The sequence below is a fragment of the Peromyscus eremicus genome, chromosome 3, assembly GCF_949786415.1.
Source record: "Peromyscus eremicus chromosome 3, PerEre_H2_v1, whole genome shotgun sequence".
NCBI lineage: Eukaryota > Metazoa > Chordata > Mammalia > Rodentia > Cricetidae > Peromyscus > Peromyscus eremicus.
In genome coordinates, this window is record NC_081418.1 from 97956789 (window position 1) to 97973433 (window position 16645).

Below are 16645 nucleotides of genomic sequence, written 5' to 3' on the forward strand. Positions count from 1 at the left end.
AGATCCTCAGCTGGTTTGGGGGAAGTGACCACCCTGTCACCCTGGAGTGCTTGTCCACCAGTCTGTCCTGTGGGAACTCCATACAGCTACTGTCTGTGACATGGATTGCTTGGGGGTACTAGTAGGCTGTGGCAATGCCCAGCACATGTGTTATACTGTTGGTATCCCAGGGCCCCCAGCCTGGAGCTCACCATTGACAGAAAGTGGGCTTCTACAAATTGCCAAGAGAGCATGACTCTAAAGGAGAAAAGCTGTAGACCTCACAGTTGGTTTTTTGGGGATGAGGAGAAGTTTCTTAGTCAAGAGATTGAGCACTATGAAGGAATACCTCATAGCATTGAACAAAAAATTATTTGTGTGTGTGTTGCTGTGCTTGTAGAGGTCAAAGGTCAGCTCTGTGAAGTGGGTTCCCTTGTTCCCTTTACTTGGGTTCCAGGAGTTGAACTCAGGTCGAGATTGCACAGGGAGTACCTTTGCCCACTGAGCCATCTTGCCAGCTCTGTGACATATGATGGGGGAGGCCAGCAGAGAAAAGGAAATCCGAAGTACCTCAGTCCTCCAGCAAGTCATCCCCACACTCTGCGCTGCAAATTTGTATATGTCCAACCCTGAAAATTAGCTCTACTGCCCCTGCCTGAGTGCCTGGGTGGACACCACACCCGTTAGCGGTGTCTTCCGTCTTCACAGCCTTCAGTTATAACAGCCGGTACTAGTGGTTCTTCAGTGGGCCACAGGCAGCTCCTCATGCAGTTCAAATGCCACCAGCCCTAGGAACCGCAATCCAAGCTCGAAGCCTCAGGGACAATCAGAAAGGAGGGAAGAGCCTGGGCTGCATGTGAGAGATGGTAAGCGCCATGAACCTTAGAAGAGGGAGGACCCTGTGGCTCTCCTGCTGTGGAACGAGGCTGTGATCTGCAGCGTCCACGGCACAGTTCTGTCTCCCCCACTGCACCTCAGTTCCCAGTGTGCATTTGTGTGTGCATGTGTGTACGTGTGCACGTGTGCAGATGTGGCGGGCGGGAGATAACCATGGGTGCCAGTCCTCAGGCATCTTCTACCTTTTGCTTGAGATAGTCTCTCACTGGCATAACTGCCGTGTGGGCCAGGCTAGCTGAAAGCTCCAGCTGTCCTTCTGTCTCTGCCCTCATCCTCCCATCTTTAGGACTGAAGACATGGACCTCAGAGATCCAAACCGACGTCTCCAGGCTCCTGAGGTTGAGCACTCTACTGACTGAGCCTTCTCTCCAGCTTCCTATTGCCTTCTGAGTCTCCCCAAAGTCCTGCCTTTCTTGTCATCTTCTGTCTTGGGTCTCCTACAGATCCCGGGACTGGCAGTCTAGGCTCTCCTCAGGTTGGCCCTTGTGCACCTTTCTCACACCTCTGAAAAGGTCACCTGAACTGAGTCATGCCCCTCAGCTTTTTCTCTCAATGCTCTGAGAGCCTCCTGCACATGCGCTGTGGCCACCTTCTGCCTGGGTCCTCTCCATCTGTCTGGACAATAGCAGAGCTCCTACATTGTCTGGTTTAGGCCATCTTTGCTATCGGAGCCTCAGTTTACCTCATGGGCTGTGCCAGGCAAGAGGGATGGGTACAGCTCCACCTTAGCCTTTGTAGGTAGGAGAGCAGCTTCCTGTGTCTGTTTCCTCCTCTATGGCACGGCAGTGGCTAGAGAAGACCCTCTTGGGGCTAATGTGGGAATTGGAGCCACTGCATAGAACCCTGGACAAGCACTCCAGAGTGACAGGGTGGTCACTTCCCCCAAACCAGCTGAGGATCTCTGTCTCCTCAGAAGGCTCCAGTCAGTCTGTGGAGAACTTCACCCCTCTGCCTCTGTCAAGCTCTGGAGGAGAAGTAGCCAGCCTGGTCCTGAGCACTGACCCTGGGAAATTATCAACAATCCTGTCCTCCTCCGCCCAATTGTCTACAGAGCCCAGCTGGTCCTACTTGGGAGTTGAAGGCAGAAGGATCAGGAGTTCAAAGTCATCCTCCATGACAGCAAGTTAAAGGCCAGTCTAGACTTTATGAGACCCTCTCTCTAAAAGGCAAGTTACTGTATAGGATGAGTTTAGAATCAAGTTTCCCATATAGATCCCACTGTCCACATGTGCAGAGCTCACTCTGTTTCCCACATAGATCCCACCATCCACATGTGCAGTGCTCACTGTGTTTTCCACGTAGATCCCACCATCCATGTGTGCAGTGCTCACTGTGTTTTCCACATAGATCCCACCATCCACATGTGCAGAGCTCACTCTGTTTTCCACATAGATCCCACCATCCATGTGTGCAGTGCTCACTGTGTTTCCCACATAGATCCCACTGTCCACATGTGCAGTGCTCACTGTGTTTCCCACATAGATCCCACCATCCATGTGGGCAGTGCTCACTGTGTTTTCCACATAGATGCCACCATCCATTTGTCCAGTGCTCACTGTGTTTTTCACATAGATCCCACTATCCACATGTGCAATGCTCACTGTGTCTCCACATAGATCCCACTATCCATGTGTGCAGTGCTCACTGTGGTTTCCACATAGATCCCACCATCCACATGTGCAGTGCTCACTGTGTTTCCCACACGATCCCACCATCCACATGTGCAGAGCTCACCGTGTTTTCCACATAGATCCCACCATTCATGTGTCCAGTGCTCACTGTGTTTTCCACATAGATTCCACTGTCCACATGTGCAGTGCTCACTGTGTTTCCCACATAGATCCCACCATCCATGTGTGCAGTGCTCACTGTGTTTTCCACATAGATGCCACCATCCATGTGTCCAGTGCTCACTGTGTTTTTCACATAGATCCCACCATCCACATGTGCAATGCTCACTGTGTCTCCACATAGATCCCACCATCCATGTGTGCAGTGCTCACTGTGTTTCCCACATAGATCCCACCATCCACATGTGCAATGCTCACTGTGTCTCCACATAGATCCCACTATCCATGTGTGCAGTGCTCACTGTGTTTCCCACATAGATCCCACCATCCATGTGTGCAGTGCTCACTGTGTTTCCACATAGATCCCACCATCCACATGTGCAGAGCTCACTGTGGTGAAGATTGACTTTCTGACTCCCTGTTCATTCCAAGGAGAGTTCTCTCTAGCCTGGCCCTCAGCAGGTGGGGAGACAATGCTTCAGAGCTTTAGAATGTGCACAAAGTTTAGTCCAGACTTCTCTGGCCGTGTCCTCTCCTGTGGCTCCCATCCCTGCCTGAGTGGCAGCTCCTCTGTGGATAAAACACACAGGGCTCTGCACTGGCATTGTCTTGTGGCTCGTGGCTCTGAAGGCCCACGTGGAGAACAAGAAGGGTCTGTCCTGAGGGTCCTTGTGAGGAACTGATCTCTGGCTGTTCCCTTGTGAGGAACTGTGGTCAGTGCCTGTGTGTCTGTTCCCCTTCTCTGTTTCTGCTGGAGACACACTTTTGACCACTGTGAAGCCTGTGGTGGTATGGCCAAGACAGTCACCCCAGCTTGCATGTGGTGAAGGTGCAGGAAGGGAGCCAGGGAGAGCAGAAGGTTGACTCTTTACTGCATTCCTTCCAACTCCCCGAGTGAACAAGTAGCTTCCCCAATTTTATCTTTTTTTTTTATTACTTTCTCCAGAGGTGTGGGTTGACCTGTCTGTGACTCCAGTATACTAGAGTCTGAGGCAGGAGGATGACTTGTGCCCAGAAATTTGAATCTACTTTATGCAGCGCATGATGAAATCTCAAATAAAAAATTTAAAAACAGTTAAAATAGTTTGGAAAATCTAACAAAAGTGGTAAGTCAGGAAGAGAAGGAAGTTGCAACAAGTAGCCACTGTGAAAGCTGAACAAGGGGACCTCACACCAGGGAGCACAGGGGTTCTTTGCAGCCTGGTAGTTTTGTCTGGGGATGGAACCCAGGACTTCATCAGTGTTAGGCAAGAGGTCTACTTCTGAGAACTTCTGGAAGCTTTATATAAATGTTTACAGAATGTGTAAATGTGTGTTTGTACCTATGTGTATACATTTGCATACATCTAGGATCTCAGGCCCATGAAATCAGAATCTTGGGCACAGGCACCTCAGTATGTGTATGTGAAAGAAAACAACACTCACTTCCAGCTTGTGGGCCAACTTGAGTCCTGGTGCTGTGACCCAGTGTTCACAATCAGTACCTGGGGCTTTTAGGGGTTGCCAACAGAAAACACACAGGCCTGGAGCACTGAGGCCTGATACCTGCAGGTGGTGGATTCTCCTGGGTCCTGCCCTCCTCCTGATCCCCACAGACGCATCCTTTGTCCCCTTCTGCCTTTCGCAGCTGAAGTGAGACAGGTGTAAGGCTCCTTGATTGCACGGTCTGACCCTCCACACATCTTGTTCTTCATGGGACCCTGCCAAGGCCTCCTGCAAATGTAAGGAAGGTGTAAGGTCTTAGATCATGGACCTGCTTGTGTTCCAGCTGGAACCTAGATCATCCTCTTCCCCATAGCATGTCCTGACTCACAGTGAGTCCCTCCCTGGCCTTCTGAACTCAAGGAGAAGGTGCAGAGGGTCTAAGACCCTTTGACCTTGGATCTGTGAACATCTGGTCTAGTCCCGTAATGCACTGAATTCATGAGTGCAATAGCCTTGCCATATCCAGAAGACAGCATCTCACAGCACCCCTTCCCACCCTCCAGCTCGCACTTTCTTTTTATTGCCTCTTCACCAATGCGCCCTGAGTGATGTCACAGCACGGACGTCTCCTGTAGTGCTGAGCACTCAACTGTCACTTATTCTCTGCATTTTGACAAGTTAGGGTTATTTATTATGAGGGGATTTTGAGACAGGTCTTCACTGAATGCTCAGGCTGGCTTTCAACTCAGAATCCTCCTGTCTCTTCCTCCCAAGAGCTGGGATTGCAACTTAGACAACTGGTCTAACTGTGGAGCTTTAAAAAAGCTGCAAAGAGGGGGCTGGAGAGATGGCTCAGTGGTTGAGAGCACTGGCTGCTTTTCCAGAGGACCCAGGTTCAATTCCCAGCAACCACAAGGCGAATCACAACTGTCTGTAACTCCAGTTCCAGGATCCAGCTCTATCACACAGACAAATGTGCACATAAAAAAAGCTGCAAAGAGACAGAAGAATCCCGCAAGGAAAACACGCCACAAACTGTTATTTCATAGTGCTGGAGTTATGTCTGATTGTTGTGACAAACGTTTATATTCAAATCACATATACACATATAAATCATATTTATGATTAAAATCTAGATTGTACCAACATTGACTGAAAACAGAAAATTCAGGAGCAGGGACAAACTCTAAAGAGAGAACCAACTGCAAAATGACAAGAAGGTCCCGGCGGCACTCAACGTTCAGTTACGCCAATGAACTAAAAAGAAAGAGAAGCATCCAGAGGCACAGGAAGAAGCCCCACTGCTTTAGGCCAGCCTGTGGTTGACAAAAAAGACCCCACACAATAAAATGCACACAGAACGATGGAACCATGATCGCCTGGTTGTATAAGATGTGCAGCAAAGGCACCCAGGCAGCATGTGGAAACACAGTCACCTAGACTTTCACTGGCCGTTCTTTAAAAAGGACTTCACTGCATTTGTTCCGAGCTTCCTGCCGTGTGTTCACAAGGACTGACAATATGGGGAAATGGTGTTTGTGTTGTCTAATGCCGGGGGAAAGAATACACAGAAACCCTCAGTTCTTGCTTGGTGTGATTCACTCACGCAGCACAGAAAGTCTAAGAAGCTGGGGTCATTGGGGTTAGGGCTGGGGCTGGGGAGAACAGTGTTTCATGATTACAGGATGTACTTGAGGAGGAGGAACTATATTTAGGCACAATGAGTAAGCATTACAGTTCCATTCCTGTCTCCAAAGTCTTTTGTTTGTGTCTGCATGAGTAGGTGGGTACATGCAGGTAAATGTGCTGGTGTGTACATGTATGTAAAAGCCAATGGTCAACCTTGAGTGTCCTTCCTCAAGAGCCACCTGACTTGCTTTCTGAGACATGTCTCTGATTGACCTGGACCTCCCTGAACTGGTAAGAACTTTATTGACTTAGCTATCTCCCCAGTCCTGTGTCTTTGTCTCCACAAAGGGTTTCATTATATAACCTAGGCTGGCTTTGAACTCATGATCGTCTTGCCTCAGTCTCAAAATCCCAACCTCCATTTGCAACAGCAAGTAAAAAACATGTAATTAGGACACCATTAGCTTCCCTGTCAAAATCACCTGTGAAGGAAGGGCAGACTTTACATCAGCATAAGGTAGAAGCCAATGAATTCCCAAAGAAAATAAAAATGTTAAATACAGAGTTCTGGGGATGAAGAGAAGTCTTGGTGCTTTAGAGCATGTGCTATGCAAGCATGTGAACCAGAGTTCAGTTATCAGCACTTCCTTAACAATCACTGTGTCCTATGTGCACCTGTAAGCCGAACCCTGACCGAGATGGAGACAGAAGAGCTGTGAGGCTTGTTGACTTCCAGCCTAGCAGAAAGACACATGAGCTCCAAGATCCAGGAGAGATCCAGCCTTAAAGGAAGTTTCTCAAAGGAACAGGGAAAGAGTGATAGAGCAGGACATGCAATGACCTCCACTAGTCCACATATGTGCACGTGCACACCTGCACACACACATATACTACACTCAGACACAGACATGGACACCAAAAGTCCCACCAAAATTCTTAGAAAATAATAGTGTTCCACTTAACTCTGCCTTATGACAGTATTTGGTACACATCAAATCAATTCTTAGATTTTGTTAAAATTCTCAGGTTTTGTTAAAAAGATCAAAGGGAGAAAAGCATTTTTCAGGAGCAAGCTCCACTTCAAATTCCTGTTAGAGAATGAAGCGAGAGAATAAACATGTTCTTAAAATCCTTCACCACATGATATGGACACACAATGAAACCCATAAAAAGGGCAAGTTCCACTCTTCTGGAAACTCCACTATAATCTTTCTTCCATGCTGGGAAGAAAGAAAACTCACATTTAGATGTGTGTGAGTGTCTTGTGTAGTTAGGGGGAGGTTGTGTGTGTGTTACCTGCACAAGTGTGGTGCACACAGCTGTCCATGTGTGTAGAGGGCAGAGCAGGATGTCAGGTGTCTTCCTCCACTGCTTTCCATCTACGGCCTTGAGATAGGATCTCCACAGAAAGGGAAGCTCATCATTTTGGCCAGGCAGGCTGGCCATCCAGCTCTCAGAATCTGCCCATCTTCCACTTCACCTCTATACTGGGGTTGCAGTAACATGCACCCACGCCTGGCTGTTTAGCCAGGTGCTGGATATTCAAACTAAGGTCCTCACACTTGCATAGCGAGAATTCTTACATCTAAGCTATCTCCAAGCCCTTATTTTGGATTCTGTGAAACATAATTTTCTGTAGTCCATGTTGGTCAGGAACTTGCTTTGAAAATCAGGCTGGCTTCGATGTTGTGATCTCCTCTGACCTGCCCTCCAAGCACTGGGATTACACATGTGTACCACAATGCCTGCCATGATACCCATACACACATGGAAACATATATTCATCTATGTATTTCTGTGCTCACTTGTGTCCCACTCTTGAATGAGTTCCTATTTACCTATTCTTGAGCATATAACTCCATTCCACAAAATGTTCATAATGTTTTCCTCCCCACAACTTTAATTTTCATTGGGTTTCCAGAAGTAACTGTCTTATTGACATAGGGAATACTGTACTATTTATGTTTCTAGGGTAGTCAAACCGACACATTCACACACTGAAACACATTTTCATAAAGTTGGTTTATTCTTTATATCACAGGTATATTATGCGAATGTAGATTATACTGATCTGGAATTTCAAGTTAGTAAAGGGACATTACAAAATGTTTGCTGTAAGAAAAGAAAATGGAGGGCTGCTTCATCGGGAATAGGCATTCTACATGAGGAATTTAGATTTATGAAAAAATCCTGAATTAACTTTCACAAGGTAACCTTGAAATCAGCAAAACGAGTCCCAGGCATCCACTGTAGACTGGACATAGTCTTTCCACCTGTGACATAGGTCTGTGGTTAGCCATGTTGCCCTCATCCTTTTCACTGAATGAAGGTGCCTTGAAGATGGGGGACCACGCCCACATGGCACACCCCTTCTCTCCGCTCTGCCTTTTGCCACTCAGTGCACACACCACATCTAATAACCACCTCTACTTTCCTTCTTCTCGATTCCTTGTCTTGAAAACAGACATAAGGCAACACAACAGTGCAGGGGTCTCCACCAATAAGCAGTACCCCAAACCAGGGCCGGACAGGACTTCTGCATCCCTGATAAAGCTCAGGCTGGCATCAAATGCTAAGGTGACATGAACAGCGTGAAAGCAGAAGGGGGATGTTGTCAGAGGAAAGAAGGGTCTAAAAGGAGAGTGGGGGGGCAACAAGAGATGGGACTGGGGACAAAGGAAAGACAAGTGACAGCTTCTCACACGTGGAATCTAAATTTAAATATATACACACTACACATGTATGCATACACACATGTAAGAATGAACATATAAGGTTGACAGTTTGGGGAAGAAAAATCAGTGGGAGGTGCAAAGGACACAGAGAAGAGTAGCAGGGAGTTAACGTGAGCAAAGTGCAAGGATTATGTGCATGAAAACAGAATGAAACCATGTCTTTTGCACGCTAACTAAATTTTCAATGAAAATACTAAGGAGTAATGAAGAATACGTACACACTGGATGAAAGAGCTCAAATTCTATCCTTTCACTGAAAAGTGTTTTCAGTCTTCACATAACTGACATCAATTCCATCAGTAGAAAGCTCCAAGTTCTTATAGGAGTAGACAACCTGAACTTCAGTCACGCTAGGGGTCAGCGTGGAGAGTGAGAGCTGAGGTCGTTTATGTCCATGAATTGCAGCTAAGCAGGGTTCATTCAGTACACATGAAGATCCGAAAGTCAGGACTGAGTGGCAAGAGACCGGGCTGGAGATAAGAGGACATGGGATTGGAAGAACTTAGTGTCGTAACTCATGACAAGAAGTTGATTTTTAATTTGCAAAAAGTTTAAGGTCTTGGAGCTTTCTCCCGACTTGATTTCAGTTTTAAGTAATTCACCATATTTAGGGTTTCTTGTGTAAAAATGCGTGGAGGGAAATGAGACTAGGTAACGGGACACATGTAGGGCTCTTCTGCAATAGGTCAGTAAGATCTGTACTGGGATATGCTAAAAGAGGGAAGATGCCAGCCTCTAGACATTCGGGAGCTAAAACAACCGGTTCAGCGAACTCAGGGAAGGGGAACAGAGAGTTGCAGGAAGTAAAGGGGACACCAGCACCTGTGGGGTAAGTCATAAAACCATCCAGTGGCAATGACAAGGGAAACTCCCTCAAATGACACCTCCGCCTCCAGAGTCCTGGAAGTGACAGAGCCTCTCCAGCTGGTACCGAGGGCAGGGTGTCTTCAGCTCAGACCGGATCCCTCACACTGTGTGCAACTAAATAGCAACCTGAGGACTGCGGGTTTCTGTGATGAAAGGGGAACTCAATACTGGCAGCTGCGCCCCATGGCGCCCTTCCACGCTGGCCCAAACTCGACAGACAGACCTAAGATCCCAGAATTCAGGGTGGTGCGAAGAACTCTGGGAGGCCAAAGGGACCAAGGTCTCGGAGATTATTGAGATCCAAGGTTGCCAAGGCTGGAACAGAGCGCCTTCCCATTCTGGGATGTGGTTCCTGCCCTTCTTCTTCGGTGGGGCACAGCCAGCTACGTCCAGGACCCCACCATGGCCACCATGGCCGTGACGTCATCCTGGCTCACTTGGGAGACGTGACACCGCCCACTTCACGCGGGGCGGCCACCAACCGTTAGAGCAACGACCTGGAGGTCACCACCAACGGCCTCAGGAGCATTCTGCAGGTTCTACAGCAACGTTACTGGAAGGCACTCCGGGTCCTGTGTCTCCCTAGTATGCCAGCCGGCCAGCCAACCGGCTCTACTGACCTCGGACATGGATGCAAAAGAGCTGGATTTATCAACAGCCTTTGGGGACCACAGCGCCCTCTGTAGCTCGAGTCCGGTAGGGCAGGTATGGAAGATGGAGTTCTCACCTGCAGAACTCCATTTGCTCAGGATAGGAACAAAAATTCAGTTCTCCTACCCCACCCCAGAAACTGTGCCTTCTTTATGAAGTGGTACATCGTGTACATTTTGTATATTGTTCAGGTATTTACTTTCACGTATGTATAGTCTCTTGTTCAAAAGCAAACACTATACATTTACAACATTTTCCCCTCTGTTCTTGCCAATGGTTGGTTTTGTGACTGTGCTCACAGGTACTGGTGACTTCTGTACTGCTTGTGACTGTCTGCTCTGTTTTCTAGAGTCTTCAGTAAGCCCTTTATCTCCTGAATATCTATGCAATATGTATGTGCATATATACATATATTTAAATTTTTGTTCTAGTTTCAAAAGCCTCAAGGGATTTCACTGGTTATAGTTAATGTAACTAAAAGTACCACAGTTCATTTAACCTATCCAGTAGTGACATTCCTCTGCCTGTCAGGAGGTTATTTGCTTGCTTGTTTGTTTTGGCTGTGGTTTTGATCTCCTGTGACAGAAAATGCTGAGACTGTATGAACATCCTTATGACTGTAGAACTTTTCTAAATTCAGAGACATGGATGGAATGAAGGAAGCACATGCTAACATTTTAAACAATTCTATTTAACTGCCAAAAAATGGTATCAATACACCCATCCACTGACGGCCAGTTTTCGTGGCATCACACGGCAGGTGCCATGACAGCTTTGCACAGCGTGGTTTTCCGCTCAGGAAACACCAGAGAGAACAGAGACAAGAGGAGCTCAAGTGCAAGATTCCCACAGCACTCAGACAGAGGCTCCTGTGCCTGCTACGGAATCTCTGATTCACCTATAAGAGGAACCAAAGGACGGGACATTGACGTCAGAGCAGTGGACTAAGTCCCTGAGTAGACTGGCCACTAATAAAAAACGTTTACCTTAGTTTATAATTCCGGAGGTACCTTCCATTCACTCATGGTAATATTCACAGCAACTTACATCTGCGTAAGCTGACAGAAAAGTCTGAGTTATTGGATGAGTGAATGAGCAAACAATCACTAGTCAAATCTTTTTCACATTTTAGTCAATTTAAATCCACGTGTGTTTACCATTCTGAAAATAATCCCATAATGAAAAACAGGTCAATATCAGTATATTGTTAATTGGAAAGGTAAAAGCTGTAGGTTAACAGAACAAAGTTTGTTTACTATTGAAGAGATTGTAAACATAAATTAGGCACATTCCAAATTGACATTAACTGATAAAATAACTTGTTGGCAATGTGCAGAAAGTATGAGACTTTAGAAAACTCAGTCCTAAATGGGATGTTTTCATCAAACCCTTGGGCTCAGATAGCAATTTGGCAGAGGAGGCAGAAAGATTGTAAGACCCAGTCTGGTTCATATATGTTCAGAATAGTTTTAAAAAAAACCTCAGTGCTTTGGAAACTATGTAAAATTGTTTGTGACCCAAAGAACAAATAGTAGAAATGCCTATAGGCATGATAATAATATGCAAATATCATCTAAATTTATCAGGAACTACAAAAGCCAAATTAGTCTTTTTTATGGACAAAATTTTCTTGGGGAGATTCAACACACACACACACACACACACACACACACACACACACACAATCTATTCATCCCAGATGGAGAGTCCACGACAGATCCAAGTATGGATACTGCCAAACTCCAACTTGGTGAATGAATGAATTTTATTGGGGTTACTTACAGGAATATGGGTGAGGGGTTACTTACAGGAGCAAGAATGACTCTTAAGACAGCCACATTACTAAAGCCCACGTCAGCATGGGGGACAGTTCACAAAAGCTGAAAATCTGGAGCACACTGCACAGCCTGCAGGAGCTCAATATACAGGGACGTGTTCTTTCCAGGTGGCTGAGAGGGTCTAATCCTCTTCCGGCAGCTCCTCTGGTTTCTGCTTCCCAGGCAGTTGGTCTGGTCTCAGCCTTCTTTGCGGCTTACCTTAGCTGAGAGTCATAGCAGTCTTTATTGTTTACTATTGGGAGGGAGGGACCTAGTGAATCTGGTCAGTTTTAGAGACTTCCTGAAACTATTTTTCTGTCTAAAGGATCTTTCTGGCAGGATGGAATTATTTTCATTTCGGAGCAAACTGCTATACAGCAGCATTTTACTTTAAATATTCCAGAACTCACCAATTTAGGGTGAGAAAAACTCACCTTAAATTGACCCAAGAAAATCAGACTTATTGATGAACAGAGATGTAAAAAACTGCTCATAAAATATTTGCAGTGGAATCCTAGAAAGCATCAAAACAGTAATTCACCACGAGGAAGTTGGCTTCATCCCAGAAATGCAGGGATGGTTCTAAATATGAAGGGCAATGAATGTAATATGTCAAGTAAATGCGCTCAAGGGCAGAAATCACATGGTCATTTCAGTTCATGTACTAATAGCTTTTGACAAAATTAAGTGTCCTTTCATGATAAGAGTCTGGGAGACACTTGGAATAGAAGGAACATATCTCAATATAGTAACTGGTATATGACAAACCAGAGCTAATACTACACCAAATAGGAAAAAAATCAAGCCATTGTCACTAAATATGGGTGAAATAAGGATGTCTGCTTTTGTCACTCTCATTCAGTATTTGACCTGAAGTCTAAGCTAGAGAAATAAGACGAGTGAAAGAAATGAAGGGGTCCAAGTGAGAAAGGAAGAGATCCAAGTGTCCTTATTTGCAGGGGGTATGATGCTGCATGTGACATCAAAAGACTCCATCAGACAACTCTAGGTGTGATCAACACTCTCAGGAAAACAGGAGAATCCAAAATTACCATAAAGAGACTAGACACAGAGAGTGTAAGCTAAAATTAAGTGCTGGAACTATGGACAGAAAATCGCTATAGATGCTGATTGTAAAAGCTGAGGACCAGGGAAGGATGCACAGCGTTTGCCTACATGGAACTGAGCATACACATGATACTTACATGTGTAAACATCAAATTTCCATGAAACCGACTCCTGTGGATGCTGTATGTGGATCAGGAATGCTTCTACATCTCCATATATTTCAGGGTTAGTCCCCAGCTGAGTTCTATTAGAAAATGATGGATCCTTTGGGGGTGGTCTAGGCATCTGTCCATTGAGAGCATGCTCTTGCAGGGATAAGGTGCCCCAGCCTATCCCCTCTCTCCTCTCTCTCTCCCCATCTTGTTAAACACAAGGTCTCTTGCACCTCCATCAGCCTTGAACTTATTATGCAGGTAAGGCTGTCCTTGGACTTCTGATCCTCCTGCCTCCACAAACACTGGGATTATGGGCAAGGACCCGCATGCTAAGTATCATAGGATGCTGGAGGTAGAACAATGGGCTTTGTGCAAGCTGGGCAAGCCACGGAGGTCATCCTCAGTGCCCCTCTTTGTCTTGTTTGCCCAGTCTATGGGGGAGAAACTTGCTCTACTGAGTATTCTTTGCTATGACACCCTCCTTTACTACAGGACAAAAATCCACAGGACCAAATGACTGTGGACTGAAGCCTCCAGCACTGTGAACCAAGATAAGCCTTTTCTCTTCATAGCTAGCTCTCCCTCCTGTTTCACAAGACAGAAATCTCCCTACCATACCACCCTTCCCTCAATATTATTACTATACCACGTTTACCTGTTAGTAGCACATCTTCTCCCCAAGGGTTCACATCTCACCTTCTTGTCTTTTGCATTGCAGTGGGCTCACAGCCAAGGGGTCAATACTGTTTGTCTTTAAAATGCATCACACTTCTCACAAACAGCCTCACTCCCCAGCAGAGTTCAAGACAGGCTTGTGCAGTGCTGTGGTACACCTCTGAGCTCACAGCTCTCAAAGGTTTATTTCCCTCTGCTGCCTCTCAGCCCTAGTCCCTGGCATCCTTAAACAAGAATTGAATTTTCCTTCTTCACTGTCCCCGGAGTGGATACAGACTTGAACATGATAGATACTTACTAAAGGAATGAGGGCACCCAGCCTTGATGCCTTTTGCTTCTGGCTCTGGCTGCATGCAGAAGGCGTGAGGTGGGATCCTGCCCCACTGAGTTCCTCTCTAATAAATAGCCTTGGTGACACCAGGAGAAGTCTGTGTGTGGTGACCGCGGGTTTATGTTTATGCATAACCCTCTGATAAATGTCTCACTTATAGCTACTTAAAGTCTTCTAGTGATAATCTAAATATCTAGGCTGTTTGTATTCTTACCCCCTTAAGTTAAATTCTACTCAAGAGCTACTTTGCATTATGTTCTCAAGGGGTACAGGCGGGAACGGCTTGGGCTCCCTTAGTATTAATGTCCCCAGATGGATTTGTTCACTGAATTTGTTTGAGTCAGCACTGCATCTTGTGTTTTATCTTCTCTAATATTTTAAGAAGAGGTCTGTGATATACATATGTTCTGTGCTAGACCACTAGGATGGCTGTTACAGGGCTTAGATGTTATCTCTTCTCTCTCTCTCTCTCTCTCTCTCTCTCTCTCTCTCTCTCTCTCTCTCTCTCTCTCTCTCTCTCTCTCTCCTTTTCTCAGAATGACCCAATCTTTGTCTCCCACCACAGAGTGAATGAAGAATTTAACCGAACTTGGCCACAAATCGAATTCAACCAAGACTTTTCTTGTGCTTGCTGCATTGGCGGTGGAGATGCACCATCTGCATGGTGTCAGCCATTATAAAGGGCGACACAGAAGAGGACTTCCCCTTATCCAACAAATTTTAACGTGAGAACCTGCAGCTTCCACTTCCTTTCCCGTGACAGATCCCTCACTTATCCTGCCCTCCTCTTCATGCTTCTCACCTTTGTAGACAGTATGGAACTTGACATTGTCATCTTTTAATCAGGTTTCTGGCCGCTCACACATATGCTTGTCCTTTCAAAGACATGAGGACCAAAGGTGGTGTTGTCATGACTCAGGAATTTCATGAATAGAAGACTTGGTTCTGTCTGTGCCCACGTGGCCCAGCTGTTAGACCTACGAGTTAGCAGGCAAGCAGGGTGTATCCGAATCCGTGAGTGTTTTGACTGCCTTTTCTCTACTTGGGCAGCCAGTCCCAGGTTTATCACTGGTGTGTGGCAGAGACCAGATTCCTCATCTCCTCTTCCTGTAGTCTATAGGAAAGGGATTTCCTTCTTAGCCTTCACTACAGCCATACAGTCACCAGATGACTATGGACTAATTGCTGTCTGTGTGGATCATCACATAAGACCTTTCCTGAGCTGTTCATTGTCTTTGGGTAGGCATATAAATACAAAATTTCAGAGCTGTCGCAGGGAAGGACTCCTAAAGCCTCAGTGAAGACTGCTTCATGGCTAGTCTACACTTTAGGATTCCAGGCCTGAAGAGTTTCCCATGACTCTGAGGAGCTCTGAGGAGCTCTGGGGCTCAGGAGATTTCCCTGGCAAAATTTCCTTGATCTTCACAGTGTGCACCAAGCCCGAGCCTTGCTAGCCAGTTCTAGTCTGTAGAAGAGCAAACTCAGGTTAGGAATGAGCCTGAGTTTCAGTTCGTAGTGACATTTCCCAGGCTTTGTAACTCCTATTTCAGGCTTCGTTCCAGAGCGTGGGTTCTTTTTGTTTTCCGTCTAGACTTACAGACAGCAGTCCCTGGAGATCATAGTAAACCTCCCTCTCCATTCCTCCCTCCCTAAGACACCGACTCTAACCAGTTCCGCATGTGTCTTCCCAGACAGACAAACGTACATCAGTCCTCACACTGAGTTTCTTACCAGTCCATCAGTCATGACATACTGAGTTTCTTCCTCCCTCCCTCTTCCCCCGAGACAGGGTTTCTCTGTGTAATAGCTCTGGCTGTCCTGGAACTCACTTTGTAGACCAAGCTGGCCTCAAACTCTCCACCTGCCTCTGCCTTCTGAGTGCTGAGATTAAAGGTGTGCACCACCACTACCCAGCCTACACTGAGTCTCTTATCAGTCCATCAGTCATGACACACTGAGTCTATCAGTCTTTTCAAGCACCATTCTGACACAGTAGGGACTACTTCACAGTCCTGTGACTGAGCTGAGTGTTGAAGGTTAGCAACATCCCTGGGGGAAGCATCCCACTCAGTGACAGCATCACTAACAATCCCAGTCTCTCCTGACTTTACCTAAAGCTATCTGAGGTGGAGTGGTGCCCTGACTGAGAGTTAATGTGCCAATTACTGTACGAGCAAAGATCCGCATTGTAACTTGAGAGTGGAGGAAAGGGACAAATACATTCATTTCTGTTTTGAAGTAATGAGTGTGGACTGTTTCCTCTAGGTTCTAGTGGTCCACTAATGCCATCCACAGCCTCCTGAGTGCTGTAATGACAGGCATGCATCACTCAGATAGCTGGAGTTTACTTTCAAGTGCCTGCTCTTGGAGAAGATCAGAGGCCTCTCTCTCTGGGCATGGGGAAGAGGGAGACAAGGACTTTCAAGGTGTGCCTCTTCTCACTTCAGGGACCTCTGGAACCCTGCATTCAGGGGTCATGTCTTTGCACATTCTTTTGTGCAGCTTAGTCATTCTGGTCTATTTCCTTAGACTATAGAGAAATTGCTTAAATGCCACAGATTTTGATCATCTGCCACCACTGCAATGAGAAAGGACATCCTCAGGGTGGGTCTTCATTGTCACTGTG

The 16645-nt window shown here is 46.3% G+C and overlaps 1 long non-coding RNA gene across 1 annotated transcript; it reads left to right on the forward strand.

The window, feature by feature from the left end:
- Nucleotides 1–9559: 9559 nt before the first annotated feature.
- Nucleotides 9560–15005, forward strand: LOC131907129 (uncharacterized). Its single transcript, XR_009378294.1, has 3 exons — nucleotides 9560–10027; nucleotides 14585–14744; nucleotides 14866–15005. It is a non-coding gene; the product is annotated as an uncharacterized LOC131907129 (long non-coding RNA).
- Nucleotides 15006–16645: the final 1640 nt, after the last annotated feature.